This window comes from Lithobates pipiens, unplaced genomic scaffold, assembly GCF_037356315.1.
Source record: "Lithobates pipiens isolate NorthernLeopardFrog02 unplaced genomic scaffold, aLitPip1_a1.2 Scaffold_22, whole genome shotgun sequence".
Lineage (NCBI taxonomy): Eukaryota > Metazoa > Chordata > Amphibia > Anura > Ranidae > Lithobates > Lithobates pipiens.
In genome coordinates this window covers 343,773,726-343,784,455 of record NW_027507784.1, presented here as the reverse complement: position 1 = coordinate 343,784,455, position 10,730 = coordinate 343,773,726, and positions in this window count along the sequence as shown.

Genomic DNA, 10,730 nt, shown 5'->3' with positions numbered 1-10,730 from the left:
TGACTTTTTCTTTTATTTTTTCCTATTTTTTGTTTGCTTCACAATAAAATAAAATAAAAAAATATTCAATCTTCATGTTCTGTAAATTAAATGATGTAAATCCTCAAACAATCCATGTTAATTCCAGATTGTGAGGCAACAAAACACAAAAAATGCCAAGGGGGTGAATACTTTTGCAAGGTGAAGTAAGTCCTGTCCAAATATTAAAAAAATCAACAAGCAACATGCAAATCCCAGCATGGGACAAAACAGAACATCTACACCACGCTCTCCTCACTGATCGCACCTTCCTTGTTTTTTTTTTCCTGCAGAACGACCGGCCAAACCCACTTATAAACAGCGGCCTTAATCCCCAATGATGGAGGCGGCTTTGATCGCAACCTTTCCCGCTTTGAGCATTAATGTGCTATTAAAGAACATAGAAGTCATGAAAGTGCTCCATAAACAATCCGGGTTTCATTTCAGGAATTCTCCGCATCTATAGTGACAAGTCATTAATATTCTACACCCGGCGAGATCACTCCGAAAAAACATCTGACAGGTGAGTTCGTTCAGCCGGATTTCACGACCGGTAATAAAACGTTTGCTACAAAGTGTCTTCCATTGTCTGTTCTTCTCCAACATTGACCACCTCATGGATGGGTTCATCCCGAGACTGTGACAACCCAGAGATAGACAACAAGCTCCACACAATCCAAGGACACCCCATGATGGGTCAGGAGAGGGGAGGCCGGGGCCTCCGATACTATACACCAGGGATATGCAATTAGTGAACCTCCAGCTGCTGCAAAACTACAAGTCCCATCATGCCTCTGCCTCTGGGTGTCATGCTTGCGGCTGTCAGAGTCTCGCTATGCTTCATGGGAATTGTAGTTCTGCAACAGCTGGAGGTCCGCTAATTGCATATCCCTGCTATACACACACCGACAGCACCGAGGTGTGTTACATGAAAGACATCGGCCTGCAGGATGGGACAGGAATCAGGACATGTAGCACGGGACGCATGAGACCCGGAGCAGTGAGGAGCTCGGCCACATGCTAAACATAGAGATTTCCTCGTGTCCTTGCAGGGCTGTCAGCATTGTTACTATACATAGAGGAGACGCTGCTGACCAATACTGCAGAGGACTGTGCACAGAGGTTTAGGCGGTGAACGATGCAGATGACATGCTGTGCCCAGAGTCTATGTCCTGTGCTGACAAAATATGGCACCATCACCACGTTGTCCTAAAGGTACCCAAACCGGCATCCCATCCCTTTATGTCTACCTCAGACTACAGGAGCCCAGGCTGAGCTGTCACCATAATATAGAGGATCATCATCAACCAACTGCCCTGTCCCCAGAATATACAGCACTGTCACCAACCAACTGCCCTGTCCCCAGAATATACAGCACTGTCACCAACCAACTGCCCTGTCCCCAGAATATACAGCATTGTCACCAACCAACTGTCCTGTCCCCAGAATATACAGCATTGTCACCAACCATCTGCCCTGTCCCCAGAATATACAGCACTGTCACCAACCAACTGCCCTGTCCCCAGAATATACAGCACTGTCACCAACCAACTGTCCTGTCCCCAGAATATACAGCATTGTCACCAACCATCTGCCCTGTCCCCAGAATATACAGCACTGTCACCAACCAACTGCCCTGTGCCCAGAATATACAGCATTGTCACCAACCAACTGTCCTGTCCCCAGAATATACAGCATTGTCACCAACCATCTGCCCTGTCCCCAGAATATACAGCACTGTCACCAACCAACTGCCCTGTCCCCAGAATATACAGCACTGTCACCAACCATCTGCCCTGTCCCCAGAATATACAGCATTGTCACCAACCAACTGCCCTGTCCCCAGAATATACAGCACTGTCACCAACCATCTGCCCTGTCCCCAGAATATACAGCACTGTCACCAACCAACTGCCCTGTCCCCAGAATATAGACACTCACACGCCTCACACAGAGGAACGCTTTCCTGTCAGGAAGTAGGCTGATGGGCCTCAATCTCAGCCCTTCTCCTGGTTTACCCTTTGTGAATGGGACAAGGCACTTTGGGGTGCAGTAAGGATATCTGCTATTTTAGCTTCAAATTTTCACAAAAGTCACCCGAGACATCTGTGCATCTAATCCGTTCCCTGTTTATGGACATTTTTTGGGGGTAAAATGCATCTGGAGGAAGTGTGCAGGATAACATACACCTGCACTGTATTTGTTACACATTGAAACATCAGTCCGCTGACATACTCTAATCGTTAAGCGATACGTATCCTGTGTTGTTCTTCAAGTATACACCCTATTAATAAATGACTTCAGAAATATCAATATGTCATCGAGTTTTTTTGCTCTTCACCCCTGATGAAATTTCTGTGATACCAGCATCTAGAAACGCATTGGGTGTGGGTGATATAAGAAGAGTATTTTAATTATTCATTCATTGGCTTGTCTTACTGATCTATGTAATCGTTTATTTGTAAATACGCCATTGAGACATTGTCAGCTCATGTGTCTTTTTGGCGGTATTTTGTATTCCCGTTGTAACCATTAATAAAGTATGTATATGTTGTCAATTGCTGTTTGGTGTTGGTGGTCATTTAAAATCCCACCCACTTAGGGGGGGTTCTCTTTTTTTCTCTTTATAGCTTATTAGGGAAGGGACCACCTCACCAAATTTTTCTGACCCATTGTTAGCCCCCCTTTTTACCAGAATATACAGCACTGTCACCAACCGACTGTCCTGTCCCCACAATATACAGCATTGTCACCAACCGACTGTCCTGTCCCCACAATATACAGCACTGTCACCAACCAACTGCCCTGTCCCCAGAATATACAGCACTGTCACCAACCAACTGCCCTGTCCCCAGAATATACAGCACTGTCACCAACCAACTGCCCTGTCCCCAGAATATACAGCACTGCCACCAACCAACTGCCCTGTCCCCAGAATATACAGCACTGTCACCAACCAACTGTCCTGCTCCCAGATTATACAGCACTGTCACCAACCAACTGCCCTGTCCCCAGAATATACAGCATTGTCACCAACCAACTGCCCTGCTCCCAGATTATACAGCACCATCAGCAACAAACTGCCCTGGCCCTGGAATATATAGCACTGTCACCAACCAACTGCCCTGTCCCCAGAATATACAGCACCGCCAACAACAAACTCCCCTGTCCCTGGAAACATACAGCACCATCACCAACCAATTGCCCTTGCCCCAGAATATACAGCACCTTCACCAACTGCCCTGTTCTGTCCAGTCATGTCCATCCCAGATAAGAAGCACACAGGCCACGCCACCATGACACATCATGTTCACTCCTAACTAGAGATGCCCCGACAGTCATCTGGTCCAGAAATGACAATAAGTTGGCTTAGTGGTTGGCAATGTTGCCTTGCACCTCTGTGTGTTGGGTTTAAAACGCAGCAGGGACACCGTCTGCATGGGTTTGTACTTTCCCCTCCCTTGTAGGTTGAATAGCCAACATGTTAGGTGGTGATCAATTTGGGGGATAGGGAGTAAAACGACAGTAAAGCAGTGCTAAAAACAGCGCCGCTTTACCACCGATGCCCGCAATGCTCCAGTGTGAAAGGGGCATTAGCAACCCCGGCATCCCAGGAATATATCTATTTGTTTTAAACCAATAGATTGTTGGGTTTAGTTCCACTATAAAACTAAAGGTTGCTAAAATGAGTCATCAGATGGCTTAGTGGTTGGCATTGTTGCTTTGCAGGGGCACCATCTGCATTTCTACCCCATGCAGGCTGGCCGGTGTTCTAGATGGTGAGCCCACACACAGCACTGTCCCCAAACTTTAAAAAATCCCAAATTTTGGGCTGTCACCAGAACAGAAATATAAGGGAAATCTTCCAATGAGGACACTAGTTCTGATGGCAACCAGGAATTCCCTAATTTTGTAGCGATTTCCTCTCACTTCCTATTTTGGGTATGGGACACAGATGGCAAAAAAAAACAAAAAAACTGACAGGGGTTATAATCCTCCCTTGCTCCATTCAAAATGTTTTTTGTTCTACTTTAAGTGTTATTAAACCCAAAACCCAAAATGTCATATATTGCAGCTTACCAATCAGTAGGTGTGGCGGCTGCATTGGTTTTCTTTTTTTTTAGGTGCCCCCCCCCCCCCCTCTGTTTTCACCTGGTGATCTGGCCAGTAACACACCTCCTGTATTGGAGAGCCCCCCCCCCCAACTCTGGATGAAGGCGCACAGGGGGCACATTTGCACAGCAGCATTGTCAGTTTTGGGGGGGGGGGGGAGTGTTAGATGAATTAGCAGATTTAGCTACACTAATAAATAGAAGGAAAACTCCAGCTTACACTTTGTAATCAGTTAAAAAAAAAAACAGACTTACTGGCTGTATCACCAGATAAAAATAGAAGAAACAACGCCTAAAAAAAAAGAAAACAAATGCAGCCGTCATATCTAAGAATTGGCAAGCTGCAATATAATAAATGTTTGCTTTTGGGTATAATATATAATAATAAAATATTAGATTGTAATTATTGTATTATAACTGTATTGTCTCCTTTTTATATTGTAAAGAGCTGCATAGACTGTGGCCACTATATAAATCTTGTATAACAATTATAATATAATATAAAATAATGTGGGTTAAATATTAAATATAAAGTGTGTTACCGGTATTTGACCACGAGATGTCGCTGCATAGGAGTTCTAAATTATGTTTTGCAGATGGGTGTAATTCTGGGGCTTGGATGCTAGGTGGCGCTGTTTGTGCAGGGTGTGACACAGTTGAATAAACGACAGATGGCGCTATTTATAATGAATGACTGAATGTAATTCTATAAATTGATCGCCAGGTGGCGTACAATATACCAAGTTTGGGTATTGTGTCATTCTGCGAGCTGGTAGCCAGGTGGCGCTGATTATACTGGCTCTGGAATGAATGTCATTTTGCGTATTGGCCACAAGGGGCCCATAATTATTTAGAATTGATGTAATGCTGCTACCTAGCCGCCAGGTGGACCTAATTAGATGAATAGAGAGATCTAATCAACCCTCATCTATATTGACTGAGTATAAACAGCGACACCTGCCGGTCATCTTGCGGAATTACATCCACTCTAAACTAGGCTACACAGCGACACCTACCGACTGCTTAGCTGATTTACAGCCTTCTAAACAGCGACATCTATCGGCTTTTGCGAGAAATTACATCCATTTTGGACCAGGTATAAACTTTCGACACCTTCCGGCCACTCTCGGAATTACACCCATTCAGAGTATCAAAGGAAGAAATTGGGAAGCTTTTGCTTGGTACGGGGTATATTGTTACACACATTGTCTTGTCATGTTGTGTTATTTTTTCATGCATACCAATAAATAAATAAATTATATATATATTATGTTTATTTTAATTTTTTGCTGGGGAGGAGAATTTGTTCTGCACAGTGGTCTGTGTATTACACCCCCCAGACCCACCTCCACCTCCGAACTCTTGTGGCCCCCTACACTCTGCACATTGCACACTTTGGACCCCTGCACCATGTTTTTACTTACTCCTGACTCCCGCACAACTTTAACCACTTGCTGACCACCGCACACCGATATACGTCGGCACAATGGCAGCGGTGGGCAAATGGGCATACCTGTATGCCCCCTTTAATTGGCGGGGCGCGCGCACGCCACGTGCAGCGTGAGCGTGCCCGTGGGACCAGCGGACTCAACATCCGCCAGTCTCCCGGCGATCGTGTCACGGAGCCGCAGAACGAGGAAGTGCCTATGTAAACAAGTTGTGCCTACAGACATGACAGAGATCATGGCTCCCTGTCATCGGAAGCAGTGATCGCTGTCATGGGAGTTGTAGCCCACCCCCCCCCCACAGTTAGAATCACCCCCCAGGACACACTTAACCCCTTGATCGCCCCCTAGTGTTTAACCCCTTCCCTCCCAGTGTCATTTACTGTATACAGTAATCCGTGCATTTTTATAGCACTGATCGCTGTATAAATGACAATGGTCCCAAAATAGTATCGAAAGTGTCCGATGTGTCCGCCATAATGTCGCAGTCATGATAAAAATCGCTGATCGCCGCCATTGCTAATAAAAAAAATAATAATAATAAAAATGTCATAAATCTATCCACTATTTTGTAGATGCTATAACTTTTGCACAAACGAATCAATAAACGCTTATTGTGATTTTTTTAACCAAAAATATGTAGAAGAATACGTATCGACCTAAACTGAGGGAAAAAAATGTTTTTTTTTAATATATTTTTGGGGGATATTTATTATAACAAAAAGTTAAAAATCTTGTTTTTTTTTCTTCAAAATTGTTGCTCTTTTTTTGTTTATAGCGCAAGAAATAAAAACCGCAGAGGTGATCAAATACCACCAAAAGAAAGCTCTATTTGTGCGCTGGTGAGGCTGCATTTGATAGGCACTGGTAAAGGCTGTATTTAATGGGTGCTTCATTAAAAAAGGTGGGGTATACATGGGCAGGGCAAAGGGGGTGGAGTCAGAGGTAGAGCCAGGGGGGCGGCAAAATTAGGTTTTGCCTAGGGTGTAAAAAATCCTTCCACCAGCCCTGATTGTAAGCACCCCTGTCAGTGGTAAATGGTAAATGGAGGTAAATGGTTTGTCTCAACCCTCTAACTGCTGCATCTGCAGGACAGTTGTCCTGTTGAAAAAACACAGACTTACTGGTGACAACTATCACACATTGTTCTGTATCTATGCAAGAGCAGGGTTGTCTCCCTAGGACCGGACTACAGAACACCTCCCCCCCTCTGAGTCCCTGTATACTTTTTGGTGAAGGAGTCACTTATCAGGTTAAACACTCACCACCTTACCAGCCACTTCAGTGTCCAACACCTATCTCTTCCAATCTCTCCACTGACCGATCACTCAACAAATAAAGATTAACGTACTTATAACATACAAAGCGACCTACCACTCTGCCCCAAGGTAAATTATCATTACTGCCACCAACTTTATCACCAAATATCATCCAAACCTCCCGCTCCCTGTCTCCCTCATCACCTCCTCCCATGCTAACCTTCAGGTCTTCTTCAAAGCCTCTCCCATTCTCTGTAACTCCCTACCCCAATCTGTCCACATTTAGGGGATCAATGAAAACTCATCTCTGCAGGGAAGCCTATCCTGCCTCAACCTAATAACTGGCACTTTACATTCTCTATCAAATCATCCCCACACAGTTATTACTAGACATGTGCAATTTGTTTTCGGTCCTAATACAAATTCGGACACATTTTTGGTTATTTGGAGATTCGGATATATCCGAATCTCCAAATGAAATAGTAACAAATAGTAATGAATTTTATTGAAATCTGTTAGAAAATGAATAAATGAAACAAATTTTAACAAATTCCAACTTTTCAGAACAATTAGAATTCGTAACGGTCGGAGACCATCGACCGATTCAAATTCTATGTGATGAAATCTGTGGTTGTTAAGCAGCGGGCCGGGAAGCCGGCCACCCCGCGTCCTTAACAAGCATGAGTCATCATCTGTCAGCGGGCTTCCCCACTGACTGACAAATAGTTACTTTCCCAAATTGGGCCCAATTAGCCATTTTCCCCTCCCCCGATGTCATGTGACTCGTTAGTGTTACAAGGTCTCAGGTGTGAATGGGGAGCAGGTGTCATCGCTCTCACTCTCTCATACTGGTCACTGGAAGTTCAACATGGCACCTCATGGCAAAGAACTCTGAGAATCTGAAAAAAAGAATTGTTGCTCTACATACAGATGGCCTAGGCTATAAGAAGATTGACAAGACCCTGAAACTGAGCTGCAGCACGGTGGCCAAGACCATACAGCGGTATAACAGGACAGGTTCCACTCAGAACAGGCCTCGCCATGGTCCACCAAAGAAGTTGAGGTCAGGTGTTCAGCTTCATATCCAGACGTTGTCTTTGGGAAATAGACGTATGAGTGCTGCCAGCATTGCTGCAGAGGTTGAAGGATTGGGGGTCAGCCTGTCAGTGCTCAGACCATACACTGCACACTGCATCAAATTGGTCTGCATGGCTGTCATCCCAGAAGGAAGCCTCTTCTAAAGATGATGCACAAGAAAACCTGCAAACAGTTTGCAAAAGAAAAGCACACTAAGGACATGGATTACTGGAACCATGTCCTGTGGTCTGATGAGACCAAGATAAATTTATTTGGTGCAGATGGTGACAAGCGTGTGTGGGGGCAACCAGGTGAGGAGGACAAAGACAAGTGTGTCTTGTCTACAGTCAGACATGGTGGTGGGAGTGTCATGGTCTGGGGCTGCATGAGTGCTGCCGGCACTGGGGAGCTACAGATCATTGAGGGGACCATGAATGCCAACATGTACTGTGACATACTGAAGCAGAGCATAATCCACCCTCTTCAGAGACTGGGCCGCAGGGCAGTATTCCAACATGATAACCACCCCAAACACACCTCCAAGACCACCATTGCCTTGCTAAAGAAGCTGCGGGTAAAGGTGATGGACTGGCTAAGCATGTCTCCAGACCTAAACCCTATTGATCATCTGTGGGACATCCTCAAATGGAAGGTGGAGGAGCGCAAGGTCTCCAACATCCACCAGCTCTGTGATGTCATCATGGGGGAGGGGAAGAGGACTCCAGTGACAACCTGTGAAGCTCTGGTGACCTCCATGCCCAAGAGGGTGAAGGAAGTGCTGGAAAATAATGGTGGCCACACAGAATAATGACACTTTGGGCCCAATTTGGACATTTTCGCTTAGGGGTGTACTCACTGTTGTTGCCAGCGGTTTAGACATTAATGGCTGTGTGTTGAGTTATTTTGAGGGGACGGGAAATTTACACTGTTATACAAGCTGTACACTCACTACTTTACATTGTAGACAAGTGTCATTTCTTCAGTGTTGTCACATGAAAAGATAGAAGAAAATATTTACAAAAATGTGAGGGGTGTATTCACTTTTGTGAGATACTGTATATCCTCTATTCCAGTGGTTCTCAAACTCAGTACTCAATTACCCCCAACAGGCCGTGTTTTGGGAATTTCTCTTAGATAAAATAGCTGTCCAAAATACCAAGCCATTGGCTCTGATTTAAAGCACCTGTGCAACATTAAGGAAAACCTGCAAACATGTCTTTTTTGGGGTACTTGAGGACTGAGTGTCAGGTCACCTTGAGGCGAGGTGACAGATGCACACCGTAGGGATCAGGAGTGCACCGCAAGGTTGTGGGCCCTACGGCTGACTGCTGCAGACGGGAGACATATCCCACTGGGGTTAGAGCGTAAGATTCCCTGGGGCGCGGAGTCTAAGAGCCAGCAGGTGTTCACCAGCGCCTCTAGTGGTGAGGATGGACTTGGCTGCAACTGGCTCCAGGTCACGACCCCCAGGGTCCTCCAGCTCACACCCACAGCAGGCAACAGGAGGATAGGGATAGTGAGGGACAAAGCCAAGGTTGGGGCCACAAGCAGACAGGAATAGACAGGGACACGCCAAAAGGTCAGGATCACAGGCAAACAGGGATAGTCAAGGACACGCCAAAGTCGGTAACGGAAAACAACAGAAGAGCACACGGCAGGTAACAGGAAGCTAACACACAAAGGTTGATCAGCAGGGTTGGCCTGCAGTGTACAGGTTAATATAGAGTTCTCTGATAGGAGCTAGGGTGGGGCCATGCCAGAGGATGGATTACAAAAGCAGTCAAGTGAGGGTCGGCTGGTCTCTAGAGATGAACACATGGAAACAGGTAAGCAGAAAAACTATTGCATAACCATGACACTGAGGTTGAGGACCACTGCTCTATTACACTCAAGGCCCTCCTATGGATTGATGTGTCTGTGTCCAGGTCACATGAGGGGGCATCCTGTCCAAGGTACTACGTTTAAAGTAGTCCATTCATTAAAATATAAGGGGATAAGTCCTATAACATCATCACTTTTGATGCCATTAATAGGAAACCCAGACTTTCCACCAGGGTTGACTGATCCCAAAGTTCGTCAGTTCTTAGAGATAGGTATTCGAGCCTCAAATGGTTGAAGATCCATAACGGATATACAATCCATGCCGACACCATCTTTACCGACATGGCAGGCAATACAATTACATTGCTCCCAACTGTCCCGGATTTGGAGGGACTGTCCCTGATTTGGAACAAAGTTCCTCTGTCCTGCTTTCTCCTTATTTGTCCCTCATTTTGGTCTGATCTATATAGTTGTATATAAAATGCACTATTTATCTTTCAAAAAATGTTTCCCAGTGCTAAACATTTCATCCGATTTCTAAATTGCTGCATTTTTGTAAATACCAAAAGTGTCAGAAACCATGAAATCTGACCGAGACAGAAGAACAGTTAAATCCCACTTGTTTAATAATAAAAGTAAATAGAACAAACATAGTCAAAACATAGCCAAAGTTCAGTAACCGGAATGGATAGTCAGACAAGCCAAACGTCAGGGAGCCAGAGATGAGTGTAGTAAAACAGCAAGCAGGATCTGGAGCCAGAAGGGATGTCAGCCAAGAAAGTCTTTAACAGGAAAGCAGGAGATAGTCTCTGTGATGTTGACCAAGGTGAAGGCAGAGATCCTCTGGGCTGGACGGATTAAGTAGGTAGGACTGACAAGCAGGATATCATCAACAGCTGAGTAACTGTGGAGAGATAGGAGCTGGCAATTAGCCAACAGCTGAGAGGCCAGCTCAGCGAAGGAAGGGCTGAGCCCAGCCCTGACAGTACCCCCTCCTC